Source organism: Dicentrarchus labrax, unplaced genomic scaffold (assembly GCF_905237075.1).
Source record: "Dicentrarchus labrax unplaced genomic scaffold, dlabrax2021, whole genome shotgun sequence".
Lineage (NCBI taxonomy): Eukaryota > Metazoa > Chordata > Actinopteri > Moronidae > Dicentrarchus > Dicentrarchus labrax.
The window spans coordinates 12,608,594-12,631,797 of NW_026136723.1; the positions used below are offsets into that span (position 1 = coordinate 12,608,594).

At 42.9% G+C, this 23,204-nt stretch overlaps 1 protein-coding gene across 2 annotated transcripts in view; it reads right to left on the reverse strand.

The window, feature by feature from the left end:
- Nucleotides 1-22,656, reverse strand: part of col8a2 (collagen, type VIII, alpha 2) — a 64,734-nt gene extending 42,078 nt beyond the window's left edge. The window contains exon 1 of one of the 2 annotated variants that reach the window (XM_051390104.1): nucleotides 22,638-22,656. The gene's annotated coding sequence lies outside the window, so the exon portion shown is untranslated. Of the gene's footprint in view, nucleotides 1-3,686; nucleotides 4,489-22,637 lie in introns of those variants that run through there. The other variant, XM_051390103.1, reaches the window with a different exon arrangement.
- Between the last annotated feature and the right edge of the window lie 548 nt (nucleotides 22,657-23,204).

The following is a 23,204-nucleotide window of genomic DNA, read 5'->3' on the forward strand; positions in this document are numbered from 1 at the left end:
AAGATGACTACTGGTGATGTGCAAACAAGTTTAGAGGGTATAAACACACAAGGCAAAGGAAAGTAAAGGGAGACGAGATGCAAATCTTTATGCATCTGCACGCAAAAATATGTTTCTGTCTTTTACTGTCTCTGTCTTTTTCATCTCCCCCTTTCTGCTGAAAAACAAATCCAGCCTATTAATCTTGAATGTTATGGTCCAGGCTCTGATTAAGACCAGGGCCTGTATTCTGTTTCCACCGCCCTTCACTGCAATTCTTCATTCAGTATATCAGCGGCACCAGTTAGCATGCCTTATAATCTGTGCACGTACAGTATGTGTGTGTGTGTATGGCTGTAATTACAGACATGGCAATCTGGCTGAAAAGAGCACTTTAAGAAAACACGCTCTTTGTTGGTGAAGCCATTAAAGGAGTGGCCTGTTTTCACACTCTTTCCTCTTTATGCGAAAGTACCTATGAAACAAAAGGCACAGATGGGTGGAAATTGTGTGTGTGTGTGTGTGTGTGTGTGTGTGTGTGTGTGTGTGTGTGTGTGTGTGAGAGATTTGAAGGTGTTTGGGTTCCAGGGAAGTAAAGGAATAAGTGGGCGTTTACTTTTTCTTGAGAATGAGTGGCATTCTCCTTCATTTCCTGCTAGCACGGCGTAAGACTAAGAGTAACAGAAGCCCATGTGCACTCTAATACACACATAAACACACATGCAGAAGCATATGCAAACGTGCACTAAAGGACTATTAGGGAGTACAAAGATACAAATATCACACACGTGCAAGTAACCCGTGAAAGGTCTGAGGACATTTTGAAAGTGATTTTGCATTCTTAAGGAAGACTACAGACAGGATGAGACTGATAATGACATAGAGATCTTTGAAAGTTCACTTGAAATGTGCTGTGACAACTTGTAGATGGTGAATTGAGAGATTTATCTAAATCATGATCAACAGTAGGAAGAGGAATAAGAAAGTACTTTGAATATTAATAATGATATATTATTTGATATTTAATGTAGAGATTTAGATCTGTGAGATGAAGAGTCATAATTATTCATAAATACAGATAAACGCTTTCTCTTCACTACAAGGTGCCATGTGTTTGTGCGACACTGGTATTCTGCCCCCTTGTGGCAACAAAGTGTGGACTATTTTACAAGCCAAAGAGGGTTGAGGAACAGAGAGGGCATCAAGGCAGAGACAGCTTCAATAAAACCCTTCACTTCTTTTTTGCCCAGATGAGAGTATGTATCCATTCTACCTGTGTGTCTTTGATGAAGCAAGAGTGAGAGATTCTGAGGGAAATACTGAGCTCAGAATCAGTAGTACAGTTAGGCGCCTGACTGGGAAAGGAGACATTTATAATGCCTCACACCTAAGGCGTTCAAGTACTCCTTTTCACTCTGTCTCTCTGTTGTGCTGCTTTAATCTCACCAAAATTCTTACAGATCTTCAGAGAAGAACTTGTTCTTTCACCTTGACATCAGAACAGGAATTATCCTCAGAGATTTAAAAAAAAGTCTTAGGAGTCCCAACTTCAACACGTTCTGGCCAATAAAGTAACTGCAGTGGGGCATGAGAGTCTGAGCGCTATATGAGCAGGCGGTTTGGCAACGGACAGCGAGAATGTGTTCATCTGTTTGAAATGTGTGCATGTGAGGAGTGTTAAATCCATGTAGGTGTTTGTATTGCACGGGGCATAAAGTATGCAGTGTGTGCTGCTGTGCATTCAGTGTGACTGTTGTTTGTGTATGGTTGGTCACGCTTCGGCACTTTGTATCAAAAGCCTGAATGGGCGGCTGGTTGGAGGCTTTTGGTTGTGGTTAAATAATGCACCGCACACACAAACACACTTGAAATCGCTTGTAACCACCAGTGACAAAGTAAGTGACCAGTCACCGCCCACTGGAGAACAGAGAATCCCAGTCAGTGGCATGGGGTTGCCATGGTTACAGCACAATGTTGCCATCATGTATGTGCCAAGCACGGAAAAACATGCCAAGGAAAAGACCAGTGTTGCCGGTAAAAGCAGAGAGGGGCATAAATCTCCCGACCTATAGGTATTTTAATAGAAACCAAGAGAGGGTGGGAAGACTGACTGGAAACCAGTAAATCTATAGGAGAGGCCATGAACTTTATGAGCAAATACTACTTTGAACAGTAAAGCAGACGCGCTGCTGCAAACCAGCAGCTTTGCAGACCTGAGAACTCCTGTTGTACCTCAGTGCCAGGGGGGAGAGTTCACGCTTTAGTGTGCATCTATTCACCCACTCCCCTTGAAGATTGTGTAACACACTTTGACACTCACACAGATTCAGTCACCTAGGAGCATGCATGTGTGGCCGCACGTGCACCAACACGCACACACATAGGTACATATCCAGTTGACTTTTCTCGCCGTAAGCCAGTGAAAAAGAGGGATGCTGCCAAATGTTTTTGGATTTCAGAACTCCAGAACACTGTCTTTTCCAGACTCTCCCCCCCTCTTTCTCTTTCTCTCACTCTACACCTCTCTCTCTCTGCGTCTCCCTCCTTCCTTTGCTAAGAAAGCCTGCTGTTGATGCACTGAAACACATGTGATCGAAAAATGTATCTCCTCAGCAAAGCATGCAGTTTGGAATCTTCTCTTTGTTTTTGCACATGTTTTATAAGCTTCACTAATGTGTTCCTCTTGGTCTTCTCCCTTTTCATTTTTGCTCATCTCTTTCTATCTCTCTGGCTCTCTGTTAGTTTGTCATGCGGGATACCTGAGGACTATTTCTCCCCTTTCTCTTTTGCGATGGAGGGATGTCGTTACAATGGAATGCAACGTCGCTTGCCAGAGGCGTCACAGTGGATGGACAGAGTGAAGCAACAGGGGGACGAAGAAAAGAGAAAAAGGAAAAATGATAGGACCATGTGTCCATTTGCAGTATTCCTTTACCAAGGTACATTCCACTCACAATAAACTTTAATAAACTCTTAGATTAATAAATCTATTAAAAAAAACTAGCAAACAAGATGCAGTCCATGGCAAAAGAACAGGGTATCAACTACATCCACATATACAAACACAAGATCTATCCACATGGAGGACGATAATCAGAATATGTGTTTCTGAGCCAAACCCATTGTACATATCCCACTACCACACTGCCCCACCCCTATACACACTCCAACTACACACCACGCCCACCTCGACATCATCAGCAAAAGTTCCAGACGTATACAGGGATGCATCAACAATGTCTTAGCCCTACACCTGAAGATTCACATACACAAGGCTGAATCCATGATCAATACCATCTCAAACTCATCAGGGCAAAACCACAGAAAATTTCCACTACAAAGAAAGTCTGGACCTTCAGAGTAGATCAGTATAGGGTCCACAGCTAAAACTTCAATATTGTAATCAGTGTCCATGCAGTATGTATGCCTGGGCTGGAGCTTGGTGAACAACTGTACTGGTTCTTCTTAATCTGCAAGCCATTACTCTGTGCACTAGCTTAGGACTGAGGAGAATTATGCTGGTCCCATGACTAAGATATTGCACCGTCTGTTTTTTATTTTTATTTTTTCTCCCTTCCTGTTCTCTCCTCCTGTTTGTTTTGGCCTCTGCCTCTGCAGCCACATGTGATAAAAGTGAAAAGACAAGAGATGACAGGACATGAGGACGTTAACAGAGCCAGAGAAACGAGAGGGCAGGTAGGGCTTACCTTTCTCTCCACAGAGCGTTGAGGGGCGGGAGGAGGGAGGGGGGGGCGCGCACTGGGTAAGGGCAGCGGTAGGTGTGAGCGTCAGGTGGGTCTCTCTTCTACCTCCCTCCTTGGTTCAGCCACGCGTGTCTCCCATGAGATGCGATGGCATCAGATATTCAATGAACATGCAGCCAAAAAAGAGGAGAGGTGTCCTCCTGGGCAAAGAGCTGGCACCCTGAATTGGTCCAGTGCTGCTCACAAGTGCAGGAAAAAATACACAACCAAAGTGTAAAAACTGAAGAAAAAAAGTCTGTTTAACTGTTATTCTTCTGCCTCCAGCAAAAGTCCATCCATGTGCTTTTTGGCAGAGATTACGAAAGCAAGAGAAAGGATGAAAGAGCAAGTGAGGGGAGAGTGAAAAATCTCCTCTGTGCCGTCTTCAAGCTGTCCAGACGCAGGTCTGAGGAGCACCTTCCCAATCTGTGCACACTCGCTCTCCAGGGTGGAAAGTAGGAGGGAAGGAGCGAGGGAGCAGGACAGAGAGGGAGAGAGAGGGAGTAACAGTGGAGTGAGATTCAGTCAGTCAGTCAAGTCAGTCAGGCAGTCAGGCAGGCAGCAAGGCAGTGTATATTGAGCTAAAGGCTGTGGGTCCAAGCAGGCTGAGCTCCCACTCCCAGGACTTATAACCAGGGGCTGTGCACCTCGTTCCTCCAATCTCCCTGGCTCACTCGGCGATCCCTCTCCCACTGGCTTATTTTGGGAAAGACAGACAGGATTGTTCATTGGGTTAAACCCCTTCATACAAAAAGCAAGTGTCTGTTGCTGGCCACACTGAGGAAGGAGGGGAGTGAGCAGGATGGGGTGGGGTAGCAGGCACGCAGAGAGGGGTGGGGTAGGATGAAGAGGAGGGAAGGGAATGAAAAAGAGAGGAGAAGAGGGGAATTCGGAGGCGTCGCTTGCTCATGTTCTGCCTCCCTCCATTCTCCTTCCCATACTTACCTTCCAAGAATTAGCTCTGCTCTTTATCCTTTTGCTATTCAAACATGCTCACAAACACACAAATCAAATTATCAAATCAAGCTTGACGTGTAGATACTGGAGTGAAATAAGCCAGAGATTTTAATCCCAAAGTCTCCGACAAAAACTCTCTTTTCTTGCCTTGTAGTTCCAATGGCCAATTAATAATCTCTATGCATGACATAACACTGGATAAGTGTAATACATAAAGGGGCATTGTGTTGTTGCCTAAAAACTGCTGCCATTTGTGTATAATCGTTACATGATAGCACTCTCTTGGGGTTAATCACCAAAGCACAGCAGTAAATGACATCGGTTCACATTTCGCTACTACAGCCCAGCTATTCATTGCTACAAGATGTATTACAAGTATCAAATAGACCTTACATTTAAAACGTGCCAAGCATTAGCCGGGAGAATGCATAAATTCTCATCAACATGGGTAATTGGAAATCATGTTTGGATGCTAGCTAACAACCTGGATGAACTACAGACGCTCCTTATTGTTCACCAGGTAACTTCCAACAAAGCAGAGGTTTACTAAGACAAGTACAGGCTTAGCATTCAGTGTTTAATTGGCACTGTGTTAGCTGGCCCTGTGCTATGGTAGTGGACCTTGAAGAGAAAGCTGCTCCGTGCTCCGTGATTGGACGAGCCAGAGGAAAGCTGGCCTAGCCTTTTCCTGAAAGACCGACTGGGACTAAGCCATGGGCTGAGTTAAAGATCAGATAGAGACTGTAGATCTTGAAACACTCCAGCGAGAGGAGAGAGAGAGAGAGAGGTAGAGAGAATTCTGAAAAAGCTATGTTAAAAATTTGTCCAACTTTTTTGTGGTTTTTATTCATCATTACGTTTGTGCCAGTTGGGACTGATTTATTAAAAGGCCTATCATTTCAGCAGCATCTGCTGATTCATTACTTCAATCACTGTTTAAATTCCAGCTAGTTATCAAAAGCTGGCAGTCCTGCTGCACGTCTCTCATTCATTTTTTGCTCATGAAGAGTAATAAACGTCCCCAGACTGTGTAATCTACCAACCATTAGAATCAATGTCAGCATTTCCTTGCATGAGAATTATAGGCAACCTTTCAACAAGGGCATATTTGGATAATGTTTATTATATTAAATGGGACCCGCTGTTTGAAGAGTGTCATTATGGCAAAATTTACGATGCAGATGGGGTTTTATGTGTTTTGTTTGCTCTATTTTGGCAAATCCCATCAATATCAAGATAGCAAAGTGATTAAACATGGAATGGGAGAACTGACTGAAGTTCTTTCTATTCAGAGAGGCTTGTACTGTACTCATGGAAGGTCATAAACTGGCCAATTGTTGATTGTGACACCAGAGTAAAAAGAGAAGTATTTTGTTCATGGCTGGAGCCGGCTAAATTGAATAATCACTAAAAAATAAGCAATAGGCGTCATGTCTGTGAAAGAGCCATGGTGCAGTTGAAGCCCACTGAATGGTTCTCTGAAACACGGAAAGGGTGGAGTGACCAGATGCCCAGCAATGATGTCATCAATAGGAGCCCTGTGTGGTAGTCAGGCCTGCCATTCATTCATCACCTCACCCCACCTCACCCTACCAGGTGTGTGTTTGTGCGTGAGCATGCGTGTGTTGCTGATCACACCCTACCACAAAAGAAATAGCTTTCTGTAGCTCAATGAGGCCAAAAAATGGTCAGTGGAGGCTCTCACACAAACCCGAGAAAGCCCCCCGCCTCATCCAGTCATGCTACGGTTCCACTGAAGAATTTCAGCCTCCAGCTCCTCAAAAATCTCAGCTCACCCTCTAATACTCTCACACAACACACATTCATTCTCACTTATACCCTTTGGTCAGCACACACCCCTTGAAAAATCCCCAAACCATTCATTTCTTCAGCACAGTACACAAGTCCCCTCCCACTCACTTGCTTTTACAAGGTGAAACATTCCCAGAGAAGAGGGAAAAAACACCTGGTGGTCATAAGTTTCTCTTTCTTCACTCCACTTTTCCCCTTCGCTCCATTCCATTAGTAAGAGTAAAAACAAACAGCGGCCGTTAACTCACTGGAAAACCGTTGCATTGCATCACGCAGACCTGCTTTGCCCTTGATGTTCGTCAAAACCCCAAAAATAAGCCTTGAAGGGCAGGTTGGCGTCACCGATACAACTCCACCCTACACCACACCCAGCGTCACCAAACATAGACCCACTATGCGTTAACGTATGGTGGTCTGTTCTACTCAAAGGTGGTGTGTTTAGGGTGGGGTGAGTTTGTTTGGGGGTTCATTGAGCATGTATGTTCCTTGAGTGGGTTTGAATGGTTGGAGTGTGTTTAAGGGTGGAGTTGTTTGTGTTTGTGAGCTTCATTGGAATTAACTTTTGGGTTGTAATATGACCTTGTTTATTCGAATCAGAGGTCCCTCTCTGAGTAAAGTAGTGTATGGTGGTAATTGAGTTGATAGCATAAACTACTAATATGGTTTAGACAGTGTTAAATCTCATTACTCTGATGCACAAAAAGCCTCTTTTCAATACTGGATTGAATGTTTGCACCTACACCTAATGCACTTTGCTTCAGTTAAGCCCCTCTTATTCAAACAAGGCATTGATATCAAGTGACAAAGGGCAGAGTTGAAGGTTCACACAAGGACAGCAGAGGACAGGTGTTCCTCTCTTCCATCTCTTGCTTTTCTCCCCTGCTTTTATACTCCCTCTTTTCTTCGCTATCAGTCTCTCTTTCCCTCGGGCGACGATTCAAAAAGGCCGTTTTCTTTCAGGTGATGTGGTCCACCTTTGTCTGTTCTAACCTTACAAAGGAATGCCTGGCATTCACCAGGCTGTGCCTACACAGGGCCGTTAAGGAGAGTGGAAAAAAAAAAAGGTGGCGATGGAAGAAGGGAAAGGAGAAGGGGAAAGCGCAGCTGAAGTTAGAGAGATAAATAGTTGAGAGGCAGGACAGGAGTGAAGAAAACAGATTAAAAAGAGGGAATGATGTGGAGAGGACCGTCGGAGAAAGGGAAAGAGAGAAAGATTTAAAGAAGGCAGCAGGCAGACAAGAGTGGAAAGTGCTATGCTCAAGCATTCAATGCTAGAGACAGAGGAGAGTTTCGTTTTTTTCACACGCTGTGGATAAAACTTGAGGCCTCTGAAACTGATATAAATTTCAACAGGGAAATTCCTCTGAGATGGGCTTATAGCTCTGCCACCGCCCTCGGCAGGCACAGGGGAGGAGAGTGTGGGCAGGGGTGATGGGAGGGCATGAGAGGGGAGGGGAGTTGGATGGATGGAGGGAGCAGGTAGAGGAGAAGATGTTTTTGGCCGGACTCCCCCTGGCTAACCTGACGCATATTGTTGCCGAGCTCAGTTTCCCCCCCAGGTAATCATTTGACACTGATAAAAGGGGGAAGGGGGGACAGTGGAGAGAAAAAGGATGGCAGTGTTTCCACCCTGGGAAAAAGCTCTCCGGAGAGATTAGAGGACAGCCGGAGTAATTCTTCCATCTGTTGGACCGAAGAGCAAGAGGGGACTGGAGAAAACGGAGAGGAAGAAAGGGAGGAACTGAGGTAGAGTTGCAGAAAGGAATAAAAGGAAGATGGTGCATTTTGAAAGGTGTTAGAAGAGTAACTTACACACACACACACACACACACACACACACACACACACGCATGCACAAATGCTTAAAGTAAAAAGGAGGAGGGGTTGCACATTTTAAGTGTTTCCACAGTAACTAGTCTACCTTTCTTGCTCTGGCACACGCACACCTAAGTGCACGGACACACTTGCAAGATGCTGCAGCATGTGTAAATAGAAGAGTGGCGACTGAATGGTATTTTACTGCTTCTGTATTTGTGGCAGGTTATTTTGCCTCTGGGTGGTCCCTGCTGAAAGACTTCGAGGGTCATTAATCATCAGTCGGGAATCAGATGTCAGGTGTGTGTGAGAAAGAGAAGAGGGGTTGGTCAGTAACCAAAGAGGGAGTGAGAGCACCTACCGTACTGTGCTGTATGGAAGAAAGAGTAAATGTACAAGTGTATGTGAGCGTGTTTGAGGTTAGCCTTGCGTACCAGTGGATATCCTAATCAGCTGAGCTGGTGGTGGGATGAAAGAATGTGAAGATTATTGCCTGGTAATTGTTTCCAGAGTGCAACAGTGCTGCTATATCTCAAACAGACGAACTTTCATTGCAGTGTGAGTACGCAAACACACATCTACGTACTGTACCGCAAGTAAAGGTTATGGGATATACATGCAGGAGCAGAACACCCAGCAATGGGAATCCGAAAGGAGCGCCAACGCATCGATTTAAAGCCAAGATACCAGATTAAGAGGCTAATGTGAGTTTTTAGTGAGCCCTAGAAACCAAGATCATTATTCCTCTTTGTGTTTAATTTACAATCTCAAAAGGTGCATAAAAAGACAGACACATTTTGCAACTGTAAGTTCCCTGGCCACTAACTCAACCAATATCGTGCCAATCTTTTGTTAAGACAACCACAATTGCACACAAACAGTAAAACAACAACACACCCAGAAATCTGTACTCAACTGATAAGCTCATCACTCTACCAGCTATTCAACAATTTAAAACTCTATTTTTCTTCTTCTTCTTCTCGTTGACAGACTTGTCTTGGTTAGCCGGCCCCGACAGGGCAATGGGAACGACCATCCTTCGTGTACACAAAGACAGACAAAGAAATGTTTGGGTTTGTTTTGTTACAGTTTTTAAAACCATTTTCCGTTTCAGCAGGCAAGAGAGCAATTTCCTTCACGGCAGGAGCAACAGAATCCCCAAACCCAAACAATCAGGTTAGAATAAATAAAGTCAACTGCCTGAGTTTAGAGATCTCAGCAGCCCATCCAAAAACTCCACCCCAGTTAGATATGAGGGGCTGGCACTGTGGTCCAAAGATGTGCAAAGTTCATTCATGGATGTCTTAACCCTCAAAAAATTGCAAGGATTTTGCTGAAACAGGATGTTTATCATTTAAGGTCAAATATACTGAAGCCCAGAGCAGCAAGTTTGGCTCACAATGTGTTGAGGACCTTTATCTCTAGATCCCATGTTAATGATCTCACTCATTCTTGACATAGCAAACAGTTCTCTCATAATCATGACTTACTTATCTCATCATCTTGATATAAGAAAACAGGAAGGTTGGTGGTTTTTTTTATTGGATAGGACAACTAAAGATCGACAGGAATGAGGGAGAGAGGACTCGGACTCGAACCCAAAGCCGCTGTAGCTAGGACTCAGCCTTTGTATGTTGAGTGCCAGCTCCACCAGGTAAGCTACCAGGGTGCTCCTATTTGCTTTTCAATAGAAAACAGCAACGTACAGAAGGATGCAGTCTTCTATTTTTTACCCACTATTGACTATTGCTATCATCTGTTGAAAAAACTAAATGTTGCCAGGGGCGATTGGTATGAGCTCTGGCTAATTTTTTTAAAGAAAAATCATATTTGCTGACAGTAGTACATGAGACAGCTAATCTGTAAAAAAAAAAGATCTTTATGCTCCTCCTAGTGCTCCTAATGGCATTTGCAAGCATCCACAGCGACAGAACAAAAACACCCAATCAGAGCCAAGAAAGATCGTTGATTGTTGAGTCTCATTCCCAGGTTGTCAAATACCAACGCTTTGGGTTGCTGGGAATGGGACTTAACAATCAACTATCTTCAAACCACAAACCCAAAGCATCTGTATTTGACGAATGAGAAAAATAAAGCAAACTGTAATGTTGTCCTCTCAGATAAACACAGATAGACAAGTACAGACTTCAACTGAGTTCATTTAGAAATGTCAAAACGAAATATAAAATTATTCAGATTTTACAAGCACATTTGATTCCAGGTTGCACCCCACTTAGACAACAAGCCTCCCAGCAGTATTATGTTTGTAGGTCTTGCTCTCCCAGGCGCTACAACAACCTGGGTTGTGACCTCTGGAGTGGCAGCAATCCTTTCCCTGACCTTTACCCTCTGTGTTCACACTAAGTAGCTTCTGTGTTCCCACTGCAAATGTCTTGGAAGGTCACAGCAGTTCTCTCAAACCTGCTAGTGTAAGTTTAGCCCTATTATAACAAACTAATTTACTCACTTGACCACTTGCTGACCCTGGAGAACTTTCTAGTGTTGTTTGTTTTGTGTTATAGCCCAATATCCCCACTGCGAGGCTGTCCTCCATAAAGCTGTCGGTAGTGCTGTCTGTGAAATGGCACGTGCACATACACACATGCATCCTGCTAAGTGCACACACGCTCACATACACATACAGTATATTGGTGCTCTGTCCCACCTGGCTTCCTGTCTAGCTTTGTGAATGTGTCCTGACCTTGACGCTCACAGGAACCTCCTCCCTAAACAGCTGTTTCCACGTATCCCACCACCCACCATCCTCCAAACATAAGGAAACGGAGAAATTGCACCGTAGTCATTGTGTCAGAGCTCAGCTCACACACAATCTGTGGATATCACATCATGAATTTCAAATCCTGAATGGGTAGCAAATGCATCTGGGAGAACAGTTTGAATAACAGAAAATTGGCTCTCAGAGAGACATTTAGAAATATTAACTGTCGGAAGGGATCATTTTTCGCCTTTGATCATTCTGGGAGTATAAATACGGAACAATATGACCTTGTTCGGAGTGAGGGGAATTAGCCATAAAGCACTGGTGACTGAGTGGCTGTTTGATCCATAACACACCCTTTGGGGAAACACTGTTTTTTTTTTCATACAAAATTCATTAAGTTGACTTATTCCTGTGAAACTCAGAAGACAGGGCGGCGCAAGGATGGAAATACGTGTGTATATTACACAAAACAAGCTGTCAAAATGGAGTATAAATAATGAGGCTGTCAACATGTGTGCCAGGCCTTTGCCAACAAACCACAGTTTATGTCAGGGGAGTGGGGCTAACACTAACTCCCAAATACACCTACGGGGAGAAAGTGGCAAATCGGTTTTAAAAGGCATTCGTGTTTCTCTGCCTTCCTGCTTCTCCACCCTCCTTCTGTTTTTCTGCTTTTTGCCCAGTTTCTCCTCGAAAGCCTGCAGATGTGTAGCTATGCGAAAGAAAACAGGCAGCATGCCTCCGGCTTTGGTTAGCATGGAGAGACATGCCAGAAAAACAAAGACCTCTGAACTGTACAAACACCACAGCAGAAAAACTGCAGCAAGGACCACCCATGGAGGTGGCAACTAAGACCAAAACCAGCTTCTTGGATCACGGTGCTACTAGATAAAGAGCATGACATGCATGGATGGATAAAGAGTAAGAGACAGATGTGTCGCATAAACTCTTACATGAGAAATAAGGAGGACAGAAAAGGGAGTAAATGGAGATGTGGCCTTGTTTTAATGCAACCCAGTATCCATAGGAATTACGTTCACCTTGAATGATTCTGCACCTCACAATTTACGTCCAACGTTCAGTGTTATTGCAGGAGGAAGTGTGCCCCTTTGTGTAGCGAGGGTGTGGAGGTTTAGGTGTTGCATGGGTGTGTAGTCCATCCAAACATCAAGCAGGGGGCTGCAGTTCTCTCAGGGACCTGTGACTATTGTTTGCTTTTATTAACTGTAACCACAACCTTTGCCTAACCCTAACCCAGTGTTTTAGTTGACAAACCCAAACCAACAAGTTAATTTGCCATACAAACAATCTTCGCCTAAACTTAGTCATACCATAGCCGCCATTTGTAGCTATTAAAGAAAGAAGGAATTATTAAAAAGTTGGCAACTGCTCAATAGTTTTGCATATTGAAGCTGAGACATGGAAAAGGTCTTTATCCTCCGCAGTCTTTTTTTAGTATCCTAACATGACTCCAAATCCTCCACATGGGGCCCAGCAACTCACCATCACTTAACCAATTAGCATCTTCCTCAATTATAGCTACCGCCTGCTGCAGGCCTGGGGCAACAGGCTGTCTTCTCTGCACGTCTGTGTCTGTGCGTTTACACACCTATGTGTGTTTATGTGCAAGAGACATAAGCTTGGACATGTGCAGGACATCTACATTTTCTCTCATAGATTTCCTGCTTTGACTAGCTGCTAGCGGAAGGCGTGTCTTTTCTTTCCTGAGACAGATGAATAAACATTATTGTTGGAGCTAAGGCCAGTAGCCTGTATAGGACAAGGTCGTGACTTCTGTCAGTCGGGCATGTGTGTATGTGTGTGTTCAAAAAAGACACAAATGGAGTGGGTGAGAGAAAGTAGAAAATAAGTGAGAGGAAATATAAGAGACACATAATTAGACATAATATTAGACATTACATATATTATTAGCAGTGCCTCTAAAGTTGCATCTGAGGTTGATTTTATAGCACATAATTGTTCATTTAAGTTGCCAAATAAATGTTCTTTACAACAGTTTTTCTCAGCAAGGCTTTTTCCTGCTGCTAACTGTGGCCATTTCTTGCACAGCATGCTCAGAGGCTGCAGCCCTCCCCAACAAAACCACTGTTATCATTTTGTTACACGTGGCCAAAATCACCAGGAGAGTAATCCAGTCCAGTAAAAATTCCAGGATAAACAAACGTTCACACTTTGCATCCAACATCGTGCTACTCTTGGGCTGTAAAACGCAGATAACTTGCAGACAGACGGAGTTGGGTTTGTGTTCTCTCCAGGCCAATTTCTCGTGGGAAGAGAAAGCAGAATGTGAATAGCCGAGCTAGAACGTTTTGAAAAACATATTAATGATTTGTTAGTGTTTCAATTACAGTTCAATTGAGTAAAATTGTCACAAATGCAGTCAATGGAATTTATGAAGTTTCACATTGAAAAACAGACAGCATGCTGGGCTTTTATGGTGTCGTTTAATGTCTGAGTACGTTTTAGTGTCTAGATGTCGATGTGACAGAAGGCCATAATAATGAAAAAATCCAACAAAATATCTGCATATGTATGGCATGACCTTAAGATCCGATTTATACAGATGCTGCAGAATATTCTATGATTTCGACTATAAAAAGCCGACACACTTTTATTTAAATGTCCTTTCTTTTCTTTGCTTGGGGCTAACCTCTCTTTCTCCTCCGCATTTTGCCTTATAAAGCTGAAGTCATGCTATCCTGGAAAACATGTTAGCCTGTGTTTTGTATGAAACCTAAAGCTACATCAAGAACTTTATTCGAATCCCCACTACCACTTAATATTGTGTAACTCTACATTCCATGTTAATTTATGTCCATAGCAGCTGGAGTAGATAGCAGTTTGTGAGAAAAAAGCTAAGGACAAAGTGGACTGAACCCTGTATATACATAGAAGTACATATGTACATGTAGTATACAGCAAGTTAGATCACTTCACACTTTTCTGACCTTATCTCATTTGTCTATTCTCTTGTTCTCCTCTCCAGCCTCTTGCCCTCCATCCTCTACATATTTCTTCCTTGGTGTGTGTTTTAAAGCCTGAGCCCTCAACCCAACCAGTGGGCTGTGGTTCTGTCTTAAACCATTCACATGGAACTGGTTAGGAAGACATTCCTTCCATGGAGGGAATGTCTGGCACCAAGCGTCTGTAATACAGAAATCATAAACGGGAGGTCCAGCCTAATCACATCCCGTGGCACTCTCACCCTCTCTGAGCTCCCTCTTCCTCCTTCCTCTTCCTCTCGTCCTCTCTGAGGAGTTATTAAGAAGGGGATGGGGAGGCCGAGAGCATTAGCTGATCCTATCTTTTTTCTTCCTGTGTAATATAAGGGTGTAAATCACTTGTGGAAATCGAGCGGATCAGGTTCTGGTGGTTGGCAAATATTCTGGCTTATCTGATCCTCTGCCTCCAATCCTTGAGAAGAAGTGTTTTATATTTCCATAAATAAATAAATAGATAAAATGTTATGGATTACGTGCATGTGACAGGCTGTTGCGTTGTTTTGTTTTGCAGTTGCTATAACAAACACCTAAAATTTCTCTCAACAACAGGGATATATTGGCATGTTCAACAGGCTATGGTTAACGTTTGATTAATCAAGGTTGGCCGACTCTCTGCAATGCATTACAGTTTTCTGCACTGTAAACGAGTACAACATTAAGTGAAAACACATCATCCCTTAAAACAAGTGCATATGTGATTAATACTATTCAGGTGTCCAAAATATCATTTTCATCTAATGTTTGTTTGTTGATGTCACAATGTCAAGCTGGCAAATTAGTGGTGGTGAACATAGTGGAGCATTTAGCAGCTAAAGAACCAGATATGTCCCTCAGGAGCTGGTAGAGACCAAAACAGAGCTAACTTACAGATCTAGCTAGCTGGCTAGAAACATGAAACTTCAACGAATGATAATGTTGCTCCGTGTCTGCTGGACGTGTAATTGATAGCATGTTTGGCATAATTACAGTGTGATATGTCATTGTTGTGTTTGTTTCACCGCCCCCAAGTGGCCAAAAATCAACCAATACTGCTTTAAGGGAAAGATATTTAGCTGGAAGCAAGGAAACATCAGTAAAGATTGGAGTCTCTTGATGAACCGGTATGACAAAATCAGGGTCAAGTCATTTATACAGGTAGCTGAGCCAGAGCCAGTGCTAGCATGGTTTCCACTCTTTTAGTCTTTTTACCAAAGCGGTATATGGTTTGGACTGTGTGCCTCACATTATTAGATACTTCTCCTGCAAAGCCGACTACTATTGTGTAAGCACAAGTTACGTGTTATCCAAGTATGGACTACTGTTAAACCATTGTCCGAATCAATGGCTTGTTTGTAGAAAAGTGAGACAATCCCAGCTAAAATATGTGCAGTCTATGTTTTGTTTTTGGGAGTGTTGTAAACATTGTGCAGTGCTGTCTGCCAGGGTATCGTTTTGGATACTACCAATGGGAATCACCAAAGTCAGATATTTTCTTATTCTACACACAACAGCCAAATAGGAAAGATTACGGTACAATCCTGTAAGAATTTCTCTCTTGATGAGTTGGCACATACACAGAGGTAACAGCTGCAGCTTTAGATACTGGATTTTGCAACTTTTACAAATGAAAACAAAAATCTATTTTCCAAATTTGGCATAGCTTTTTAATTGTTAGTATTCAAAAGGGTGATTGGGCATTTGGTCCTCGCCCTGCTTTCCTCTACATGCTTTACTTCTGTCTCTGTCTTCCTCTGGAGCTATGTGTCCTCCTTAATAAGCTCCAACAAGTCTTCGTCAGTCTTTCTGGCAAAGTTTGGAGAACCTACAGATGTCCTTGCCTCTGTTTCCTCCTTCTGTTTCTCCACTGCTGCACTTGGCCCTGATTCGTTCTCTTGGATAGAGGCGATGAGAAACGGGGCAGCAGAGGATTGCCTCTGTCCCAGTGCTTCATCCAGGAGGACAAACCAGTGCCAAGTAGAAGCAGTGGGTTTTCCACTTCACGTTCCCTCTCCTGACCTTTGGTAGCTGAAATCCCATAATAGAGAAAAATCAGGCCTAAGCTCACTTTTTGCTGACAGTTTTTGAAAGTGCTGGCTGAAATGACAACTGCCACTTGTGGATTTTATTAGTTGTAGGTCATTTATAACGTAAGTTTACGTGACATATTTTGGTGGCAGAGCAAACGCTTTTGAGATGCCAGTATTCTCCATTGGTTAATTAGCCCAATGACCTCATCTAATTCCCAGCAAGAGTATTTCCCAAAAGGCCGGAGTATTCCCTTTATGGCAGGCTGTAATCTAGGCTGAGCGTTATTCTGACATTAGTTCTGAACAGCATGGGGCAAAAATAGTAATGATTAACTTGTCATGTAGACTAACACACACATACATGCTGTCACCACTTGTATGAAAGAGTAGAGGGCAATTGATAATTGTTTCAATTCAATGTGTTCACCTTTTCTGTCTCACCCTCTCCTTCCTGTCTTTCTGATTCTAGGTCTCTCCCTTCATTTTGCTGAAACACTATAAGTGGCACCTCCACATCTCTCCTGGTTTGGGTTTCTAAAGGAAACACTCCATCATTGGACCCCTGAAAAACTGGCCGAGGGAAACAATGGTGCCCTTGAATTTCTCCTGCTCATTTTGCATGTAATGATATCTAGATTAAACACAATATTATTGTTGGCCCATGCAAGCCAATCATGATTTTCTCTCACCCATGCATCAGAGTATGGTGCATGTGGAAATAGTCCTTATTTCAAAACACCAGTTTTACTTACAGCTTCCTGATGGTAGTTTTTGGGGGAGGGTAATCACAGTGTAGGGAGGAATATAATGTTAAAGCAGCAAGGGAACAAAAAAGGCATTTCCAAAATCAACTGGTGTACTGCAGAGGGAAATAAGAAACAAGCCATTTTTTTAATATAAATATTATGTTACATTTCTGCCAGTAGATCCTCCTAAATATGAAACACTGAGCCTTTAACGCACAAAGATTCTCACTCTGTGAACGAATCTGAATCTGGACTCAGTTTTCTTTTTAATCTGGCAGAATCACAAGCATTACTAAGAGAAAAGCCATGAAGCACAACAGAATGATCTTCAGATAAAACACTTCAATAAGCATCTGAACTTCATATGTCCTCTCTACCACCACCAAGCTACCAACATTTTTCTCTTAATTTCTCCCGTCTCATCTATCTCTTCACCTTGGTCCCCCTGAATAACAGGAGCACACAGGAACGTAGGGTAATCTGTCTGGGCCAGTGTGCTGGGCTATGGATGGGCTCATGTTGAGGCCAGCCTAATCACCTTTCAGATCAGCATGGAGAACAGAGGAGGCTGTACCTTTTATCCCAAACCAAAGTCAACAAGGCAGGATTCCTGGGAAGCATTGCAGACATTCTTGAAAGCAGAAAAGAGGGGTAAAAAAACAGCCATTGACCCCACTCGCTAAAATTTATGAGTAGAAAGTGTGGAAGGAGAGAGGAGGGCATGTGAAAAAAAAACTTGCTTCGTTGTGTGTTGTTGTGGTGCAAACAAGGTGCAAATGACCCCATGAACACAGATTCTTATATGAGTAAAATAACCCAATAAGGTCTAAGGTCTTTTCAATTTTCAATTGTTGCAGCTGCTATTTGAGAATATTTGAACATCATCAACTACCCTCACCCCTACTTCCGCTGCTTCCGTCTGCTTCTGTCTGCTATCTCTTTGTTATTTAACATCACCTCTCTCCCCCTATGCGCTCCTGTTCTTGTGCCGGGCCAAAAGTTTGGCCAGTGACCCGCGGTAATTAATAACTCCACTAACTAGGTGCTGTTTGCACAGATGGACCTCCTCCTTCAAAATTGGCCACCCTTTTTGTCAATGCTATTTCCTCCCTCCCGTTAGCCTGAGCTATCACATGCTGTGTAAACACTGACGCTCGCTGAACATGCCAAGCACAGCAGCGCGCCTCTATGAGTTTGAATGTGTGCGTCAGTTTTCCTAAGTGTTGCCCATGTAGGATTTGTGCCCTTACATTTTCTATTTGTGTGCCTCATACCCTTGTTAATAGAGGAGTATGCGTTCCCTGAGTCATGACAACAACTTCGACCACAGTTAAGGAGAGAAAATAAGAGGAAATTTTTGAGAAAAAGAACAGAAAGAGAAGGATGAGGGAAAGCAGTAGAGAGAAAGTCAAGACTGGTGGCAGTAGGAGGATGGGATTAGAGACATTTTGGCCAGGGATGTCAGAGAGGAATCAGTGAATAACTTGGCTTCTTTCTTTGTGGTGAGAACAGCATGGGCTGAAGGCTGAAGCCAGAGCCCACAATGTCTAGCCTGGAAGGTTCTCTCATTAGAGAGATTGGAGCGCGCAACCTACTGGGAACCGCAGCGCCAGAACGCGGCACTCGTCAGAACCCTGGGAACGCTCACTCTCAAGGCCATCTCAGGTACAAAGTTATGAGATGTTATTTTTTCCTGTAATGGCTTGTCGCTATTGTCTTTTGTCTCCATGTGCCATGTGTCTTAAGTTTGTGGCAATGTTTGGGCTTGCCATGCGAATATCCTACCCTTCTGTGTTTGTCGATTGAGAATGTGTCTGAGAACATCCAACGAGACATCAGCGGAGTCTCTATGCTGTCTCCAATGCCAGAAAAGTCCCCTTTGAAGCACTGCGAAGGCATGCCAGTGTTTTTTGTTAAAACACTCGTTTTATAGCTTTCAGGGAGCGCAGCTTTGCTGGTTGGCAGGAGAAATGACAAAATACAGAGAAGGAGCAAGAGAGGGAAGGAGAGAAAAAAGGCTAAGGGTACAAATATTCCAGTGTGGGGTCCTCAGCATGCAAATCACTCGGACCATCTGCGGCAAGGCCTCAGAGGCGGTCTTTAATGTTCACTTTAAATGAGGAAGAAAATATTTGAACCTGTGTACTCAGCCGGAAACCATAAACGGTCAGAAGCCTTAACAAGAGCCATGCACATGTAATTAAAACAATCAAAAAGTCATATGGATACACATGTAGAAGTGTGCTCTCCCCTAAATTACCCCTGGCATGTGGATCCAATAAAAGGCCACAAAATACTTTGACTTTACAAAATCTCATTGAACCTTTCTGGCAGGGATGCCCATTTGCTTTAGAGATAATGAGAACACTTTTTAAAGGTCATTATTGAGTTAGCTAGTAAGTGTAACTTGTATAATGTGTGCTGTGTATGTGTGTGTTAGCATGATTTCTATGAGACCCTCTGTCTGGATTTCTCTTGTGCTTATGCATGTGTGTGTTCTGCCAGTGGCCATATTCAAAAATCTGTTTAGGATTCATTTATATGAGTAGTATATGACTATGACCTCAGCTAAAGAGCTGGTTCACTGTACATAGTGTAGTCCATGTGGTTATTACAAATCCTCAGATGGAACTGACAACAGTCTGGCTAAAGGTCAAGAGAAACATTTCAGCTAACAGGTTCCAAACTGACGAATTAATGTACAGAAGCCCTGATTGTTCTTCGCTTGATGTCGGAGTGGAGTCCACAATCCACATCACTTCTATTTTAGTATGTGTATGATGCTTTCAGGAGCCCTGTATCAATCCCACTGGTTTTGTTAGTGCACACATCCTTGATTTTGATTAGTCGGCTGTGTGATGTATAGGATTTCCACGTTAGCTCCACTAAAGAAAAGAGTAAAATTTAACTTTGGTAAACTAAAAAATGCAACGCAACATGTTAGAATACGCCACTGCCAGTGTCAACACACATCAGGGCTTCCTACTGCAGCCTCAACCCTATTAGCGGGTATGCTATAGTTCATAGAAGCTATTCGGTATAAAATGGCCACTGCCTCCTTTTGATTTATTCACTCAGTTTAAATAATGTGATGATGTTTCTGTTTGTGCATCCAGTAAATACATATATTTATTTGTGCTGGCCCAGCGGTTGCAATAGAAACACACGTTGGAGTGCAGCTCGACCGGGAAGTGTTTGGGCTCAGGCTGAAAAGGACTAAAACTGTTTTGTTTGAAGGCAGCTACAAGAGAAGTTAATGAAATGATGCTGTTAATCAGGCTGTTCTCCAACATAAAGCAATGGCTTCAACCTCGCCAATTTCTTCCGCATGGATAAAAAAGGCTAGAATTTGTTAGATTGATAAAACTTTGAAACCTTGCTGTTTTTACATTTTATACATTTAACACGTAAATAATACGATTAGAAGCGATACTTACATTTTTCTTTACAGCCACTTAAATGTGCAAACGGGCACCATCTAAGAGCGTACTAAAAGGCCTCAGAGGAGCACTCTCTCCTGAAAGCTGCAGGTGTTTCAGGAGTGGCTCCAGTCCTCAGCATAAACAGAATGCCACTATACATCTGGGGCTTTTAAAGCAGGTTCACTCTTTATTTTAACAAACTTTTGTGGCTTAGTGGGTGCTTCCAGACATGTGGACAGCTGGTTGTGATTGAGTAAAAGTGCTGGGTTTGGGACCCAGTTGCCACAGGTGAACAAGTGATTTTTACAGAGCTTCAGCCACCTTGAAGCCATGACTCAGCACTCTACACCTACATGGCTTTTACTCTGGAGGCAGAAAAACAAACACTAACCATGATGAAACTGTCGAATAGGGCATGTGTTCAACAGTCAAAGCTGTTATTGACAGTAAGAGCAAATTCAAGCAAATTTTTGCAGACACCACTTATGACTCTAAGCTCAAGCCACTTCTCCCTAATGTTGCTGTTTTTCAAAATAACATCTCTGTAAAGCACGCAGTTGCTACCCTCATCATTTTCTTCTACGTCAAACCTCAAAGGTTAAGAGCTTGTTCTTTCCCAAAATATCCAGCCAGAACCTTTGCAACATTTACCTCATGACTGGTATGAATGAAAAGACTTCCTGTATGGAAAACTTGGTGATTAATTTTGCCCCCAGCATCATAACTGTGTTGATTGTATTCGCCCTGTGGGGACACATATCCAAGCTGGCCTGGTCTAAATGAATGGTTTGACATTCGCACTGCAACAAGAGTTTTCTGACATGCCCTCCTCAGCAAATTGCCAAGACAATACTGAAAGCATTTCTTCAGTGAAATGGGTCTGACACGGGAGAGGCTGGGTGCTTTATTCGGGCCATGAGCTAAATTGGGGTCGCTGTATCCTTTGGTTGCACTGGTAGTTCACTAACATTGCAAAAAGCTACTACTTAAATCTCCAATTTACGATCTCTTAATTCTATTCCTGACATCTCTTTCTGTCAGAGCTTAATTTCCCAAACACTCTTTAATGTTTTCAAAAGATACACACTTTTGATATAAAGCAATGAAACATGTGTGACAGTGTGTAAACTAATCTTCACATGGTCAGTCTGTCAGTTTGAAACTACCCACACTCACAAAAAGAAATCATCATTAGTTGGGCGATCTTGGCACAAAATGTGGCACTATTACCTAATTCCGGATCAAGCCTTTGAACATACATCTCAAAGCGAGCATGCTTCTGGAAGCACTTACCTCAAATTAACTTCATCTGGCAGAACTAATCTAAAGAAATAATCAGCTAAAATCACATGTCGTTACCCTGCATATACTGTATGTTTATGAATCGATCTATAGTAGAGAGTAAAATGGCCAGTCAAAGGCCTGAAGGCATGATTATTTTTATCAGTATTTTGTAACATGTTAGGTAATTTGTCCTCAAGCACATGAGCCACAGTGATTGGCTCATGTGCTGTATTTTTGGGTGGACCAATGCTTACACCTGAACAAAATTCTACTGTAAATCCACAAAGGCTACAGTGTTGCAAATGAAGCAACCAGCTATGTGAAGAGAGGGATATGTTAGACCATCACTTAAGTGTTATAGAGTAAGTAGAAAAAGTAGAATAAGACAGTTATGGTAGAAACTCATGGCAAATAGCAACTTATACCTAATGCACAGACACATCTAAACACAGTTGTTACTGACAGGTTCATGTCTCTCCATCACCACGTATGTGGTTTTTCAGCTCTGAGTTAAGACAATACCAGGGTTGCACCACTGAGAAATACAATCTAGTCCTGTTTGAGTAATAGATCCATGAGGTTCACGGCTCATGGGAAAAATAGAACACATAGTGTAGAACAGATAGTGAACACAAGCCACTGAGGAGCTCTGCAGTGTGAAACCTTAAGCTAATTGGTTACCATGGGCGCAAAAAGAAGGCGGGCAGTGCTTTGGGGTGCTTCGCAGCACTTTGTGTGTGGCCCATCTACCTCCTGTGTGTCCCCTGCATTAGACCCCAAAAATACAGCACACTGGTTTATAATCTTAAAAGGTTTACATCTCTGCTAAGTTATCAAGGCAGCAATCTATTTGATCTATCTTTGCAATATTATCAGGTAAGTAGAACTATGGCATTAGAAAGTAGATTCAGCTTTTTTGCTAGAAATCCAGTGTCTGCGTTGGTCCCACTCAAATGAATGAGAGGGCAGCATTTTTCTTTCTGAAAGTGGTCTTTGGTTTGATGCCAGTAAGCAAGTGGGAGACATGTACAGACTACTGCACCCTATACAGTATACAAAGTCAAAGATGCAGGCCTCTAATGCCATGTGGATATGGCATGTTCTTGATCAATGGGCGTTTTTCCTCACCTGCAACTGTTCCATTTTGATGACTTGGGAGGAGAAGAACACTATGAGGAGTGTCACTTATAATTCAGCAGTAGGGTCAAGATTGACATAATTTTCCCAAAGTATTTAAGGTCTAGATTGTTGGGGCAACACCTGCATGGGTGAGAAAAGACAACCGGTGTCAATTAATGACAACATCCAGTATACAAGACACTTGAGGTGTGACAAATCTTGCCAAATGCTTTCCAGTTAGTGACCACACTGATGCCAAAAAAGACTGACACTTCCTGAATCAGTGACAGCGGCTTTGCTCTGTACACTTGTGTAATGGAGCTTCACTTAATTGTGTAAGTGCAGGTGTGCGTGTAGTGTTATCTGAGTTTCCCTTACCTTGCACACACCTTACAGAGAGTACATCCTGATAAATCAAGGCCTCTGATCTCCCAGCCAGGAATTCCAGACTGCCTGGGCCACACCATTCAGATCCGTGAAATACGGAAACAGCGGCTCTGAGCACCAAGAATTCAAAGAATGCCATTAGACTCCATTTGTTTTCTGCAGAGGTGACAAGGAGAGGGGGGGATGAAG